A 15,100-nucleotide genomic window follows, 5' to 3' on the forward strand; every position below is an offset into this window, starting at 1 on the left:
GCCTGTGATTCTCTTCTGGAGATGAGCAAGTGGTTCACTGGATTCTGGGGGAGAACTGAGTGCTTCTGCCCAAAGCTCGCTCACAGCCTGGGCAGATGCTGTACAGTGGAAAGGGAAAAGGGGCAGGTGTGGGACCCACTGTCCCCCCGGCTCATCTCTTGCCTTATGACGGCCTTGTTTGGTCATTTTCTCAGGAGTGCCGGTGCTTTGAAGCATTCCCACGTTCCCAGTGCTGGCAGCCAGGCACCCACCTGCCCCTGTGGGACTGCCCAGGCCCTTCCTCAGTGCCACTCTTTGGAACGAGCTGGTTCTGCTGGGGCCTGTGTGTTTATTTGTCACCTGGGCTCCCTCCCAGCTACTGAACTCCTCTCAGGTGTATTCCTAGTTGCTGACATTCCTTTAAAACTACCGAATTCTTCTCTCAGGTCCCTGGCAAACGGGGCTTTGCAGCCTGGGGGAGTTATTGCAAAACGGGGTCTAGTGAAGTGCTCTGCAGGAGTGGTTGTGCACCTGAGTGGTCATTTAATTGTCTCCTCTAATGAGGGAAACGTGATTAAATGATGCCTTTTCCTGGCCTTAAAATCAAGAGTCATACACGGTTCGAAGGGGAAAAGGGATTTTACCTTGGTATTTATTTTAAGGATCCTTAGGTGCACACGTCCAGGTCATATGCATCGAGATGCACCCCGCCGAGTCTCTGTGTCCCCCCCTCTCCCCCAACATTAGGTGTAACATTATAGGTGTTACTAATTAGCATATCTATCAAAGATTCCCCAATGAGAGGCTCAAGTGAGCCCCCCTCCCCAAGGAACCTTCCCCTGGATGGTTCTATCTTGGTTTACAGAATGTGTTCTGGAGAGGACCGTGGGGTCTGGGGCACACTGATCCCTAGCTACGAAGCTTCTAAAATGTTGAGTCTCTCAGCTTGACAAACAAGTCCAAGAATGTAGGCAAAAAGCACTAGGAATACAGAATTTGTAAAAAGGTACAACAGGGGTATAAAAGAAAAGGCAAAAATCCTCATGGCATCACTAGCAATCTTGTGCCCGTTGCTGGGCAGTTTCAGCTCGTGTCTGTGCTATGTCATGGGTGTCTGTGTTCTGTAGTTTGTGTCCATCCTCTCCTGTGTCACAGGCCTTTGTTACATCTCGGTGCTTTATGGGCCTCGCTCTGGGCCGTAGCGGCAGCGGGGGTCTCTGCTCGCGTGCTTTCCCAGATCGGGCTCATTCCGGCATCTTTACAGTTTTGCTTTTGGAGACCAGGAGAAGTACACAAGATGTTCTCCTCCATCTTCCTTCTCACTTTTGGTAGTATCTTTTCTTTCATGGGCCATGGACTTCTCTATGAAGTGTATTAGACCCTCCTCACTGTGGTAGTTCCATAGGTTCCATTGCCTCAAAGCATATCGGGTCTAGAATTTATCTTCTGGAGAGTTATCTCAAGTCCTCGTGTCATCTTTGCTTCTATTTGGTGTGCTTACACTTGGAGCTGCCCTGCCCTGGCACGTAGAGTCGTGGCTGGGTTGAACAGTTGTAAAACTTTGTGGTTCATCTCTTGGCTGTGGGGTTTTGTGTAGAAAACTTATGGGCCTGGTGTATGGGGATAACTCCGAGCTGTCAGCTGCTTGTAGACTGTCTCATGTTGTCTTGCAGGTCCCCGAGGCCGATTCTGATCCCTGCAGTCACCGATGCTACCGCTTTTCCCAGAATCTACCCTTCCACGTCAGGGAGCAGCAGTTGGAAGATGTGTTGAAGCGTCTTCATCGGTGGAGTGTTGTGAGTAAGGGCTGCAAGTCAGTGTGTAAGCTGAAGAAGGGTGTCTGTCTGTGAGAGTGTGTGTCTGTCTGTGTCTGCGTGTGTCAGTCTGTGAGAGCGTGTGTGACTGGTTCTAACCTTGTGTGTGGGATTTTTGCCTTTCAGTTTTTTCAACTGATTTTTAACTTTATAATAAGAAAACAGCCAGCTGTGAGGTTTTTTTTCCCCCATCTGGGTTTTGTTTTTCCTTGGTCCCGTCCTGTCTGCGAGGTGATGTTCATCGCCAAGGTTTGGGTGCAGCCAAACAAACAGCCTCCCTAACAGGGTGGAGAGTACCCAGTGGAGGTTAGGAATACAGGGAAAAGGTGCACCAGCCCTCATACCACCCCTGACAGCACCATTTTCCCCCCACCAGCAGCACAGTGCAGCAACCCTGGAACCCTCACTGCAGCAGAGCTCAGTAACCCTGGTGCTGGGATAACCCTGGAACCCTCAGAGGAGGACAAGCCCCACACCAAAAAGTTAGGGATGACAGCTGCAGGCTGGAGAGTGACAGGTACGGGTTGAGGGCTGGGGCGTGTAGAGCAGGAGTGAGGGGTTCCAGGCAGCAATAGCAGTGAGGGGTATAAAGTAGAGGGGGTTAAAGGTTAGGGGATAAAGGGACAAAAGTCAGGGCATAGGTTGGGGGGTCAGGGAATCAAAGGTGAAAGTCCAGGGGTCGAAGGTCAAGGTGGTCAATGTCAAAGCACAGAGGTCACATGTAGAAAGTTGGGGCAAAGGTCACAGGGCTCAGGGGGGTCAAAGGTCCTGGGGTCAGGTGTCATGGGTCAAAAGGCAAGGGTCAAAGGGCTCAGGTTGGGGGGGGTCAAAGGGCAGGGCTCAAGGTGTAAAGGTGGATGGTCAGGGGTCAGGGATCAAAGGTCAAGTTGTCAAGGAATGGGTCGAGGGGTCAAAGGTCAGGGGGGGTAAAAGGTCAAGGCTCAGGCTCAGGATTAGAGGTTTCAGCATGATTTTCCATGGTGGTTCCCAGTGTGGGGACACGGGGTGTGGGGTCAGTGGCGCCGGGGGCAGGCAGGAGCCCCATGGGCAGTGGCCGGCAGCGGCGGGGACGTCTCCGTCCGGGTCGCGCCCCTCCACTCCCAGCAGAAGCCCCCCTGCGCTGTGCGGTGCCCGGCCGCACTCCTTGCCCTCCCTGCCGCTGCCTTCCCGCACTCCCACCGCACCCCCTGCTCCCCTCCAGCCCAGGGAAATGCAGGAAAACACAAAATCATCGAGGTGGAACAGTCACCGGAGCTGCCCGAGCCATCCCCCCGCCTGAAGGCGGCAGCTGCCCAGAGCCGGGAGCACCCAGCAGGATGCAGCTCCTCTTTCCCAGGAGCTAGAGGCAGGGTTTCCCAGGCAGGGGGAGCAGGGAGAATTTCAGCTCCCAGCAGCTCTCTGTGAGTGCTGGATGGACTCTGGGCTGAGCCAGGTGGGAGGTGTGGGTGGTGTTCATGTCCTCAGGAGCTGCTCGAATCCACCTTAAACTCCTGGAGTGGTCTGTGCTGGGAAGAACCTTACAGACCATCCTGTTCAGCCCCTTGCCATGGTCAGGGACACCTTCCTGGGATGTCTGTGCCAGAGTGGTGGAATGGGCAGGACTTTTTCCCTGAGCCCAATCCCGGGCAATACTGGGGTTCCCATGGGAAGAAGCCTGTGAGCTGCATTTCCGGAGCTGGGAGCCTCCATGCCTGGAAGTGTTCCCAGTACCGCTCTTTGGTTTTTTCCATAACTGGGCATGATGTTTCTCCCCAGAGCAAGGTGGTTTTCCCTGGATTGTTGGGGTTACACACTGGCTGTTTGACAGCTCTGTTGTCTCTTTGTCCTGAATGGAAGAGCGAGGAACGGGAGATGCTCCCAACTGTCACAGGGATGTGGGAACAGCCCAGTTCCAGTGAGGAATGTGATGCCCAGCTTGTGGCGTGTGCCCTGAGATGGTCTTTCCTGTTGTTTTGTCCTTAGAGCCTGTTGGAGTGCTGGCCTGGATTTGGGAGGAGCCAAGTAGCCTGGAGCAGTGAGGTTTTTCCTGTCAGAAATCCATGCTGGGGATGTTTTCCCTGGCTGTCCCAAGGGGAAGGAACAGCTCTGGAGTTTTTGCAGCCACAGGCTGGGGATGCATCCCCTGAAAACCAGTTCAGGATCGTTCATCTGACTCTGTCCCTGACCTGTGGCTTCCAGGGAGCCTTCTGGTCTTCTGGATATTCCCAGGAGAGGATATTCCACCACCTGACTTTTAAGCCAGGAATTGCAAACCCAGTAAGTCAGTCACATTCTATGGGAGCTGCCCCAATGGTGGGATGGCAGAGGGCACAGCCCACGCTGCTGTTTGGGACATTCCCAGCTGGAACGGGAGCCAGCTGGGCATTTTGGAGCGCTGAGGCCACAAGGGCAGCCTTGAGTGGCATTCCCAGGCAATGCTGAGGCATCCCATGCCTGTGGCACGTGGCAACACATGCCTGATGTGGAGCAGAGAGAGGAAGGGAGAAATTCTGAGTTGATGGGAGGAATGGAATTGGGCTTTCCAGAATGGAATTGGTATAGGTGCTGATGGTATCATGGAATCATGGGGTGGCTTGGAAGGGACACAAAGACCCTCTGGGCTCTGTTTTCCCATCCCATGGCAAAGAACACATCCAAAACTGCCTCCTCACCCTCATGGAATGGCAATGGGTGTTGGGAGCTCTGGCAGGAGCACCTGGAGACCAGGTAAGAATAGCAATGGGATTGTTTTGGCTGCTGCTGGATGTGGTTTTCTCTTTTCAGGATGTTCCTCTGATCGATGTTTTCACAGTAGCTTGCTAGGCCTCATTTGAGGATAATTCCAAGAATTTGGAAGTAGTTGGAAAAGAGTGAGGACAAAAGGTGAACCTGATCCATTTCTAGTAATTCTGAACTTCTCTTGCAGCACCATTCTGGGGGAAAGCTGGTTAAAGGATAAAGATGCAGAGGAACAAGTGTTGTCAACCCCCCTGCCTCCCTGACAGAGCAAAGCTTTCTGCAATCCCAGTAAATCTCTTGGAGAAACTGTGGGATCACAAGGTTTCCTAGGAAAGGAAAACTAAGGACAGAGATGAGGAAAGAGGCTTCCAATTAATAATGATTTGATGGAGGTAGGAATGATTCTTGTATGTTTGCACCCCTTTTTATTCCTGGGATAATTTTAAATGATTTCTTTAAAAACTCATTTTGATTTGGGAATTCAAATTAGAGAGGAAGCGATGCAAAATAAATGCAGGGAGAGATCACAGAATCATCCTGGAATGGCAGAATAGTTTGGGTGGGAAGGGACCTTAAGGATCACCTCATTCCATCCACAGGGTGCTCCAAGCCCCGGCCAGCCTGGCCTCAAACACTTCCAGGGATGGGGCAACCACGATTTCCCTGGGTTTCCGAGCACAAGAGGAAATTTCCAGCAGGAAGTGAGGGGTTTCCTTTGCTCTGCCTGGCCCTAGCAGGGCTTTGGGAGGCAGAGGGTGTGGGAACAGGAGCTTTGTCCACTGCCTTGGGGGAGTCTCTGATGTCCCAAAACCCAGCCGAGCAAGTGGTTGTGGTTTAACATCCCGTTCAAAGGAGATGCCAGGCCAGGAACGGGAATGGACTGCAGAGCAGGGATGGTGCCCAGCAGAGGGGTGACCGTCCAGGGGGTCCCAGCAGTCCATCCCTGCTGGCCAGGTTTGGGATGAGCAGGTTGGTGACTGTCCCTGTGCTTGCTCTGCAGGATGAGGAAGCCAGGCCTGCTGAGGAGGAAGATGAGGAGGTGTGGGAGGATGGAGACAGCGGCCACCAAAGGCTGCGGAAGGCACAGGTCCAGGTAGGAGACGTTGCCTTCCGAGGAGAGGGACTTGTCTGTCCCGTTGGAATTTGGGGCGTGAGGCCAGTGGAACAAAGGGTTTGATTCCATTTTCTTACTCGGGTTTTCACGTGCCTTAAGAGAGCTTTGTGAAAATGTCATTATCCCTGATTGAATCTCTGCAAAACAGGGATTGAAGCTTTCAGAAGGGGCCCAACCCTGCCTGCACGTATCCACGTGCAGCCCCCACTCCCTGTTTTTGTGTACAGCTGGGATGAGACCTCAGCTGCTGCTACTTGCCCACTCACAAGTTGTGTAGCTCAGAGCCTCAGCCATGAAGGGCCAGGCTGTGTTTAAAACAGCCCAAGGTACCAGAGAGCTGAAGTAATTTCCTAGCAGGTAACTTGACTTGGAAGCTGCATTCTAAAATTTGTCCACATTTAATTTATGTCCCACGTGGAGACACCTAAAGAAGCAGAGGTGGGGTGTTCCTAAGAAAAGAACATCTAAATTCTTTGGTGGTAGAGGGCTTAAAATTAAAGTCTGAGTGGAGGTGCCTTTAGGACACTTCCATTCCAGTATCTGAATGGAATTTACATGAAGTATCCAAATCCTGACAAGCTTGTATGAACTCCAAAGCCTCTGCAAGTGTTTTACAGCCAGGGAAGGAGATAAGAGTCTGGAGTCTCTTCCCAAAACCTGGCTGCTGGTTTGTTTGGCCAGGCATAGGAATAATTGTGTATTCCCTGGGGCTGTCCTTATGGGGAGAGGTTTACTTATGTGCCCTGGGTTTATTCAGTGCCTCTTCAAAGTGATGGAAACTGATTTCATTGAAATGCCAGGGGTGCCAAATGTTTTCCCCAGCCCGAGCTCGGAGCCAGCCCAGTGGGAAGTGGTTTAATGGCCATTTTCCCACTCCCTCGGGGCAGCAGCACTGGAGCACTCGCACCCAACCGTGCCCGAGGTGCCGAGTACTGGCAGGAGGCAAAGCCGGGGACGGGGCAGTAGGAGCTTGCAGTGCTCCTGGAATCGCAGAGCTGGAGCTGTGGGTTAGAACTCCCAGGAGCTGCTGCCTCACTCAAACCTCGTTTCAAGCTCCGCATCCCTCCTGCTCCCTTGGAATGATTGTTGCTTCTGTTGTTGCTCTTTCCCGATACATGATGATTATTATTGTAAATTCCCACTCCATTTCTTCCATAGCCCTTTGCTTCCCAGAGGTGGTGCTTTAGGCAAGCCCCTCCAGCCTGGGAAGGTGCTTTTGGCTCCGCACTCATTCCCAGTCCCCATGAGCAGCTGGACCTGTGCTGCCCCAGCAGGTGCCTTTCCTTCCTTCCTTCCCTGCGGCACTTTGGCTTTTCGAGGGCTCTCTGGGGGGCTGAGGGAGAAGTTCTTTGTCATTCCAGGGCAGCATAAGCCCTGATCCCACTAAAAGCAGGAGGAATCATTTCATCCTTGTTTTTGGATACACCTTTAGTGTTTTCTCTCTTTTGCTGACACTGTGTGGTGAAGCAGCAGCTCCCTGGAATAATTTTTATTTGTAAAACAGTGAATTCCCTGCTGGAATCCCAGTCACAGCCCCCCAGATCAATGTGCAGTTTAAGGCCTTACACCCTGACCAGGACAAGTTCCTGTCCTTAGACATGGAAAACAGGGGAGAACTCAGACTGGATTGGAGCCAGCATCCAGAATGGGGAAAGTGAGGCAGCGTGCTTGGAGAAGGCTGGGGCTGGTACAGGGGGTGTTCCCCGTTGGATGACACCCGTGTGGAGCCGATCCTTCTCTTCCTTTGTCCAAAGTCCGATGGCAAAGGAGTGAAGAACCCACAAGTGGGGCCTGGAAGGAAAACAGTTCTGTTAAAATTAGGCAAAGAATGCACTAAGTAAAAATGGACATCCTTTTTATGTGTGAAAGAAAGTAGGGGAAAAATGTTGAAAAAGAGTTCTTTTATTTGGTGCCACCTCTCATTTTTTTATGGATAAAACCCTCTAGTGAGCAATCAGAACAGGAGTGGGAAAGCCAGGAGCCTTTGACTTCCACAGTGAACTTAATTTCCATGCTTAATTTTAACAATTTCCTCTCTCTCTCAGGGCAGGAAAACCCACTTAACTTGTCCCATCTTTGCCAAAAGCTTTGGTGTTTGAGCAGCCAAACCCAAGGAGCTCTGGCCCCACCAGCCTGTACTGGAGGGCCCCTGGTCCTGCCCGTGGTGTGGGATGAATCCCCAGTTGTCCCCAGAGGGGGCTGCCCTGGTCCCTGCAGTGCCCAGCACCTGAGACAGAGAGAGCCCTGTCCAAAGGGGCCTTTGGCACCTTGTCAGGAATGTGGCAGCAGCCCCAGGAGCAGGCTGGAGGTGAGAACTGGGGCTGTGTTTGAGCCTGAGCAGGTCAGCTCAGTGTTTACCTGTGGGGGGAGCTTGGCCCCACACTCTGAGTTGAAGCGGGATCAGGGTGACAGATGCTGCATTTTGGGCACCCTGAGAGTTTCTCTCCCCCCTGGAGCTTTCCTGCAGGGATGGGGCAGGGCAGGGAGCAGAATTAACCCTGCACCTCCCGTGGACACTGCTGGCCTTTGTCTCTCTGTTGTGCCATCAGCCTGGGGGAATTTGCTGCTGCCACTGCCACCCCACCTGGGGGCTGCGTGCTCCTGGCAGCCCTTCCCAGCTCCACACCCGAGCTCCAGCGGTGCCTCCGGGCTGTGTTGGGAGCGTTTGCTGGGAATGGGCCTCATCCCTGGAGTATCCTTTCCTTCCAGAGTGGATGGACAGAGCTGCTGGGCTTGTCAGCTTCAGAGTTTGATTGCAAAAGTCACTGCAGGGAAGAATGACAAGGAGGTTTGTCAGAGTGGTGCTGTCAGACCCCACCTGCCAGTCTGTGCTTTGGGTTGGAGGTTGTTGTGTATTGGCCCTGCAGGCAAGGAATGTCCCCTTCCCACCTCAGCCCAGCAGCTCCCAAGGGCTCTTCCTGGAGTACTTATTCTTTGCTTCCCTTTGGGCTAACTTAATCTCCACCCTTCCATGAGCAATTCCTTGGCTTCTCCTGGAGAAAACCCCACGGCAGAGGCAGTCTGCAAAGGAGCCCAGAGCTGTGCTTGGAGCAGAGAGTGCTGAGAGCTGCGGGTGCCTCTGCTGCCCCAGGCTGGCAATATCCCCATGGAACAGACTGGGCAAATGGGATTAGAGGGAGCACAAGTCCCTTCAGGGAAGGGGTTTTCTCCTGTGCACATCAGGCACGGGGCAGGAAGGGAACTTTGGAAATCAGCTGATTTCCCCCAGAAAGCATCACTCACATCAGCATGGATGACATGACCTGTGCCCACCGCTCACCATGCACCCGGCCAGAATCAAGAGCAAAGGTTGGTTTGGGTGTGAGCACTTGAAATAACTTGGAAAGAGAAGCAATCACCTTTTGCTGCTTCTTTCTTTCTTTCTTTCAGATGCTGGGATTGCCTCTGGGCACGTGTGCTGAGCTCTCCCTGCAGGGAACCGTCAGGCCTTAACAGCTGTGAGGTTGTGTTCTTCTCAGTGGGGAACTGGAAATAATTATTAATTAATTAATTGCAGAAATGTCTTCTGAACCTTTCCCCTTTCCTGGTAGATCTTCTCTCTCTGCCTCTGAATTTACAGCTGTTCCCTGGTGTCATTGGCCCTGCCTGAATTCCTTGCAGCTCCTCACTGGGAAAACCTGGGGTGACTGAGAGGGGACACAAGAATTGTTTGTGTAGGAAAATGGGAGGGGATGTCGAGGGGAGCGAGGTGGCATTTTTGAGGGAAAAGCTGAGGTGATGTTTAGGAGAGAGAATGCACATTTTTGGGGCAGAAAAGAGTTAATATTGTAGAGGAAGGAAAATTTGGGGGGTAAAACTTGATGTAACCTGTAGGGGACAGAATGAATATTTTGGCATAGGCATAGAGGAGTAGACAAATAAGGAAAATTTTGGAGGCAAAGCGTGACAAAATCTCAAGAGCAGAGAATGATCACTTGGAGGGAAAAATGAGGTGATGAGTACTGAGCATGTGGGGAAAATCTGAGCTAATCTCTAGGGGAGAGCATGAACACACTGAGGTAACATGAGGGAATCAGTTGTGGGCAAGTAGGGAAACTTGTGTAAAAAGAACATTAAATAAGCTGTAGAAAGAACATGTTGAGGTAAAAATGAGGTCATCAGTAGTAGACAGATGGAAAACTTTGGTGGTAAATCTTGATAGAAGCTATGTGGTAGAAAGTAAATAAATATTGAAGGAAGAAGAGGGAATCAGTAGTGGACAGGTAGGGGAATTTTGGGGGGGTAAAACTTGAAATAATCTAGAGGTTGAGAATGAATATTTTGAGGTAAAAATGAGGTAATAAGTTGTGGACAGTTAAGGAAAATTTTGGGGGTCAAACTTGAGGTAATCTCTAGGGAGAGTATGACACACTGACATAAACTGAGGCAGTCACTGGGGCTAGGCAAGGAAATTTGGGGTGTAAAACGTGGGAAGATCTGTAGGGCAGAGAATGAACATATTGAGGAAGCAATGAGGTGACCAGTAGTCAAGAGGAGGTAGAATTTGGGGGGCAAACCCTGAGGTAATTATGGAGGAACAGTAAGTGTCTTTGAGAAAAAATCGGACCTAATTTGTAGGGGACAGAATGAACATTTTGGGGATAAGACAGACAGAACTTGCGTGGTTTTGGTTTTACAATCTGGTCAGTATACAGGGGACAAAATAGACATTTTGGTCATAAAATCCTAGTTAATCTGTAGAAGAAAGAACTCCTATTTTGAGGTAAAAAGGAGGTGATCAGAATTGGGCAGGTAGGGAAAATTGAGGGGGTAAAATGTGAGGTCATCTCTAGGAGAGAGCAGGAGCATCCTGAGGTAAACTGAGGGAATTGCTGTGGACAGGTGGGTAAATCTGGGGGGTAAAACTTGAGGGAATCTCCATGGTAGAAAAGGAGTATTTTGAAGTAAAAATGAAGTACTCCGTGGTGGAGAGGTACAGAAAATGTCGGGGGTAGAATCTGAGGTGATCTGTAGCAGAGAGAATGCACTTGATGGGGTAAACTGAGGTTTTATGGCCAGGTAGGGAAGTTCTGAGGGGTAAAAATTGAAAGTGTCTGTAGGGTAAAGAATGAGAATATTGAGGTGGAAATGAGGAAAGAGGTAGTGGACAGGTGGGGAAAGTTTTGGGGGCAAATCTTGTGGTAATCTCCAGAGCAGAGAAAGAATGCTTCCTTGTAAAAAATGAGGAACTCAGAAGGAGACAGATGGGGACATTTTGGGGGTAAAGTCTCAGGTCATCTCAAGGTGAGGGAAGGACTATTTGGAGGTGAACTCAGGACTCACTGTGTCCTCCTTCCTTGGCAGCAGCTGGCAGGGAAGGGAGAAGAGGCCTCAGGCTGGAGAGGGGCAGGAGAAAGGCACTGTGGGCAAAGGGACCTCCCTGGCATCCCCAGGGCACCTGTGGGGAACAGAGTGGACACTTTGGGAGCAAAGGGAGGTGAGTGGATTGTCCCTTTGGGGGATGCTGGGATTTAAATCATTCTATCCATTTGCCTGCTGACATTTCCCAGCCCAGGGGCTTTGGCTGCCAGGGCAGCACAAAGATTGTTCCCTGTGTGGTGCCCAGATTTGGGGTTAGGCTTTGCTAGTTCACATGAATTCTACCCAAAGCCCTGAATTGCCACTGGAATAGCCTCCTAGTGCCTCCTGGAGCATGGATATTCCCATGCAGAGCTGCCTATTTAACAGCAGGTGTCAGGAAGCAGCAGAGCTTCCAGGGAAGCTCAGCAGGGTCAGGGCAAGGACAACTTCACGTTCCATAGAATTTGCTGTTTGTAACCCTCATCCCCCAGCCCCCCCCACCATGTCCCTGGGGCACCTGACAGAGTTCCCTGGAATTCAGCTGCCTGCACCCCCCGAGCTCGGGCTCGGGTGATATTTGGAAGCAGGAGAAGGCGCTGGCCGGACGCGCTCCCAGCCCGTGCTGAGGCAGCCCCTGTGCCCCCGGGAGGACTTCTCTCCCTGCAGGAGCAATTTCATTGCAGAGCCTCTGGAAGTTCTTTTCCCTCAGGAAAGGGATGCACATCCCTGCCTTCAGGGCACCTGCAGTGTGAGCCACCTGTGAAAGCTTTCCATCAGTTGTGCAGTTCCAGCTGGTTCCCCAAAAACTGCCAACTCAATCCAAAGAGATTTCTCTGCCTCTGACCTTTCATTTGAAGGCATCTCTGAGGGCATTGCTTGGCATTTCATTGCTGTGGGGGAAGCTTGCCTTGGCTTTAACGCTGCTGAGGGATGATGTCCTCAGGCTGGAAGGGAAGGCATTTTGGGTGGCTGGGACATAGCTGGCAGGTGTGTGGGAGGTCGGCAGCGGGAATTGCTGTCTGAGCCCCTCTGCAAACAGCCCGTGCCGACATTCCCCGGTGCCAGCTGTTCCTTGGGGTATTTTTGGGGCGTCAGTGGGGTCTGTCGGGGCCGAAGCATCTCCGGGTGCCTGTTCAGAGCAGCCCCTGGCCGAGGGGCCGCCCTTTATCCATGTCCATCCCAGCGCTGCCCAGGCAGCCCGGTGCCCGTTCCCGGGATGTGTGTTTGGCATGCTGTGTGCCACAGGCAGGACACTGCAGGCACAGCTCCTCTCTGCAAATCCAAAGCACAAGAGCTGCTGGTTCCCTTCCTGGGGCTGCCGGCCTTCTCCCTCCCCCCGTTCCCTGCCAGCTGGGACACACAGAAGGAGCACCAAGGAACACTCCTGGCAATGAGCAGGAGTCACTGAGAGCTCTGTGCAGCTCTGGGCCACAAAAGCTGCCTCAGCCGCCACTGTGATTTTGGCCTGTGAACACTCACCTGCGGGAAATGCCCCTCTGCAGGCAGGAGCAGCTCTGACACTCTCCAGAACTTTGGCCATGGAGCAAGTGAACCCTCAGGACTTGCCTTGCTTCTTTCTCCCTGGAAAGGGACGTGGAATGAGCACCTTGACAGCTGTTGGGGAAATCCTGGAAAGGGCAGGAAATCAGGGCTATGGGAAGAGTTTTGTGCTGTCCCCCAAGCGATCACCTGTGGTGTTCCATGATCAGGTGCTGGCCATGGAGCTCTGCCCTGTAGCCATGGCAGGGGCTGGGGTGTAAAGCAGCATTAGCATAAAAGAAGGAGCTGTATTTGCAAAGGAATTACCTTGCTGGCACTTGGCATTGCCATGCCAGGCAGGACATTGGCAGGAGCTGAGATTGGCTTGGTTGGAGCAGGGTGCTGAGAATGGCCAGGTGTGGGTTCAAGGCCCAGATGAGGCATTCACATAAGGGTTCGACTTGGTGCTCCTTGTGTATCCATTCCCACTCAGGAGATGCTGTGCTCTGGAAATAAAGAAGAAACAGTTTCCACTGGACTTTCAAAGCCAGAGGTTTTTGCACTGGAGAGTGCAAGGCGCAGAGAAAGTGGGGGGGGGGGGGGGGAAGGAGAGCATCAGGTACCGGCTGAGCGGCCCGAGCCCCGGCCCCAGAGCGGGCGCAGTCAGAGCAGGAGCGGCAGCAGCGGACTCGGCGCCAGCGCCCGGCCCGGGGGAGCGGCTCCTCCCGGCCGCGGCGCTGCAGCCGCGCTCGCTGGGCGGGGGGCGCGGCGGGCGGGAGGCCCCCGGGGGAGCGGCCCCGGGGCGGGGGGAGGCGGGCGCTGCTCTGCGCAGGGGGTGCGGCGGCCTCGGCAGCGCCGGGGCTGGGGGAGCTGCGCGTCCCCGCGGGGGCTGCGGGCGGGCCCGGGCCGGGAGCGCCGCCGCTCCGGTTCCGCCCCACGGGGCGGGCGGCGCTGCGGGAGCGGCGGCCTCTGGGGGTGCCGGGGCCAGCACGGGCGGTCCCCGTGCCCCGCCCGCTTCCAGGCGCGATCCAGCGCCTGCTCCGGGGAAGCGCCGCCCGCCCGGCACGGCCCCGGCTCCCCGCGGTCGCGGCGGGACCGTAGCCGGAGCTCCGGCGGGACCGCAGCCCCGCGCTGGCCGCAGCCGGAGCGGCAGCGCCGGGCTCGGCCCCAGCGCCAATCCCGGAGCGGCTTTTAACCAGCCGCGGCGATCCCGATCCCTAATGCCATCCCCAATCCCACCTCAGTTCTCCGAGCCCGGGAGCCACACCCCGCCCGCCGAGGGACAAGCGGCTCGGCCCGGGACCCCCAGCAGACACCGACAGGACTCGGACCCGAATCCCCGGACCCCGTTCCCGGTCCCACCTCAGCGCCTCGGGCTCGGCGCAGCGCCGGGAGCAGCCCCCGGGGCCGGGCTCCGCACAGCGCTCCGAACGACGGTCCCGCCGCAGCCCGGGACGAGCAGAATGAGCATCCAGCGCACAAAGCGGAGCGGGCGCGGATCCGCCGGCATTTACAGGCGCGGGCGGGGCGGGGCGGGGCCGGCACAGGTGTGAAGGGCGGGGTCCGCACAGGTGCGCGGGGCCCCAGAGCGGCTGCGCGGGGCGGGGCCGAGAGGATTTAAGCCTCGGGAATCGGCCCCGCCGCCATTTGCGCGCTCGGTGCTCGGTGGGAGAGGTTGCGGCCGGACCGGGTTCTGTATCTCTATATATCTCTGTGTCTCTGTATTTCTTTATATTTGTGTTTGCTTCTCTTCTTCTAACCCTCTCTGTTCTTCCCCCTCTGCCTCCCCTCCCCCACCCCCTACACCCCCCCCCCCCCCCCAACCCCCCCCCCCCTCTCCCCCCTAGCCCTCCCCTCCCTCCCCCCCGGCCCGGTCCCCCCCCATCCCCCCTCCCTTTCCCCCTACACGCCTCAACCCTGCCCTACCCCTCCATCCCCCCCCCCTCCTCCACCGTTCCTCCCCCCCCCCATCCCGCGTCCCCCCTGCCCCCTCACCCTGCTCCCCTTCCCCTCCCAATTTCCCCCACCTGCCCTCAATCCTCCCCCTCTGTCTCCCACCTTTCCTTCCACCTCCCCGTGTTCCTCTTCCCGCTTTCCCCCTCTGCACCTTGACCCCCCCCCCACCTGTGCTCCGTCCTCGTCCTCCCCCCCCCTCCTTTCCTGTCCCCCCACCCCGCCTCTCCCTGCACACCCTGAACCCCCCACCTGCCCTCCTTCTTTGACCCCCTCTGCTCCCTTATTCCCGTCCTCTGTCCCGTCTTTCTCCCGCAGCCGCGGGGCTCGGGGCGCCGGAGAATAAAGCCCAGAGGGCCGGAGCCCGGCGCCCCTGCCCTCGCTGGAGCCCCACACGGGGCCGGACCCGCTCGGCGGGTCCCCTGTGCAAACAAGAACACCGCCGGGGCTCCGGCTTTCCACACACACACTGGGGATCCCCTCTTCAGGAGGGGGTCCCGGGGCGGGGGGTGGGTTTCAGGGAGGGGGGGTGTGTTGGGGTAGGGTGGGCCCCCTCCACCGGAGGAGGGGGGTCCCGGGGGGGGGGGGGTGGGTGGGTTTCAGGGAGGGTGGTGGGTTGGGGTGGGCCCCCTCCGGAGGAGGGGGTCCCGAGGGGGGGGGTGGGGGGGGTGGGCCCCCTCCGGAGGAGGGGGGTCCCGGGAGGGGGTCAGGGTGGGCCCCCTCCGGAGGAGGGGGTCCGGGG

The 15,100-nt window shown here is 55.3% G+C and overlaps 1 long non-coding RNA gene across 3 annotated transcripts; it reads right to left on the bottom strand.

Annotated features, from left to right (window-relative positions):
- Nucleotides 1-7,509: 7,509 nt before the first annotated feature.
- Nucleotides 7,510-14,119, bottom strand: LOC138107490 (uncharacterized). 3 transcript variants are annotated; one of them, XR_011149552.1, is made up of 3 exons: nucleotides 13,768-14,119; nucleotides 8,985-12,911; nucleotides 7,510-8,390 (listed from the first exon to the last, which is right to left on the bottom strand). It is a non-coding gene; the product is annotated as an uncharacterized lncRNA (long non-coding RNA). The 3 variants fall into 3 exon arrangements; XR_011149553.1 differs by lacking the exon at nucleotides 13,768-14,119 and adding an exon at nucleotides 13,029-13,098; XR_011149551.1 differs by lacking the exon at nucleotides 13,768-14,119 and having other exon boundaries at nucleotides 8,985-12,983.
- Between the last annotated feature and the right edge of the window lie 981 nt (nucleotides 14,120-15,100).

Source organism: Aphelocoma coerulescens, chromosome 3 (assembly GCF_041296385.1).
Source record: "Aphelocoma coerulescens isolate FSJ_1873_10779 chromosome 3, UR_Acoe_1.0, whole genome shotgun sequence".
Lineage (NCBI taxonomy): Eukaryota > Metazoa > Chordata > Aves > Passeriformes > Corvidae > Aphelocoma > Aphelocoma coerulescens.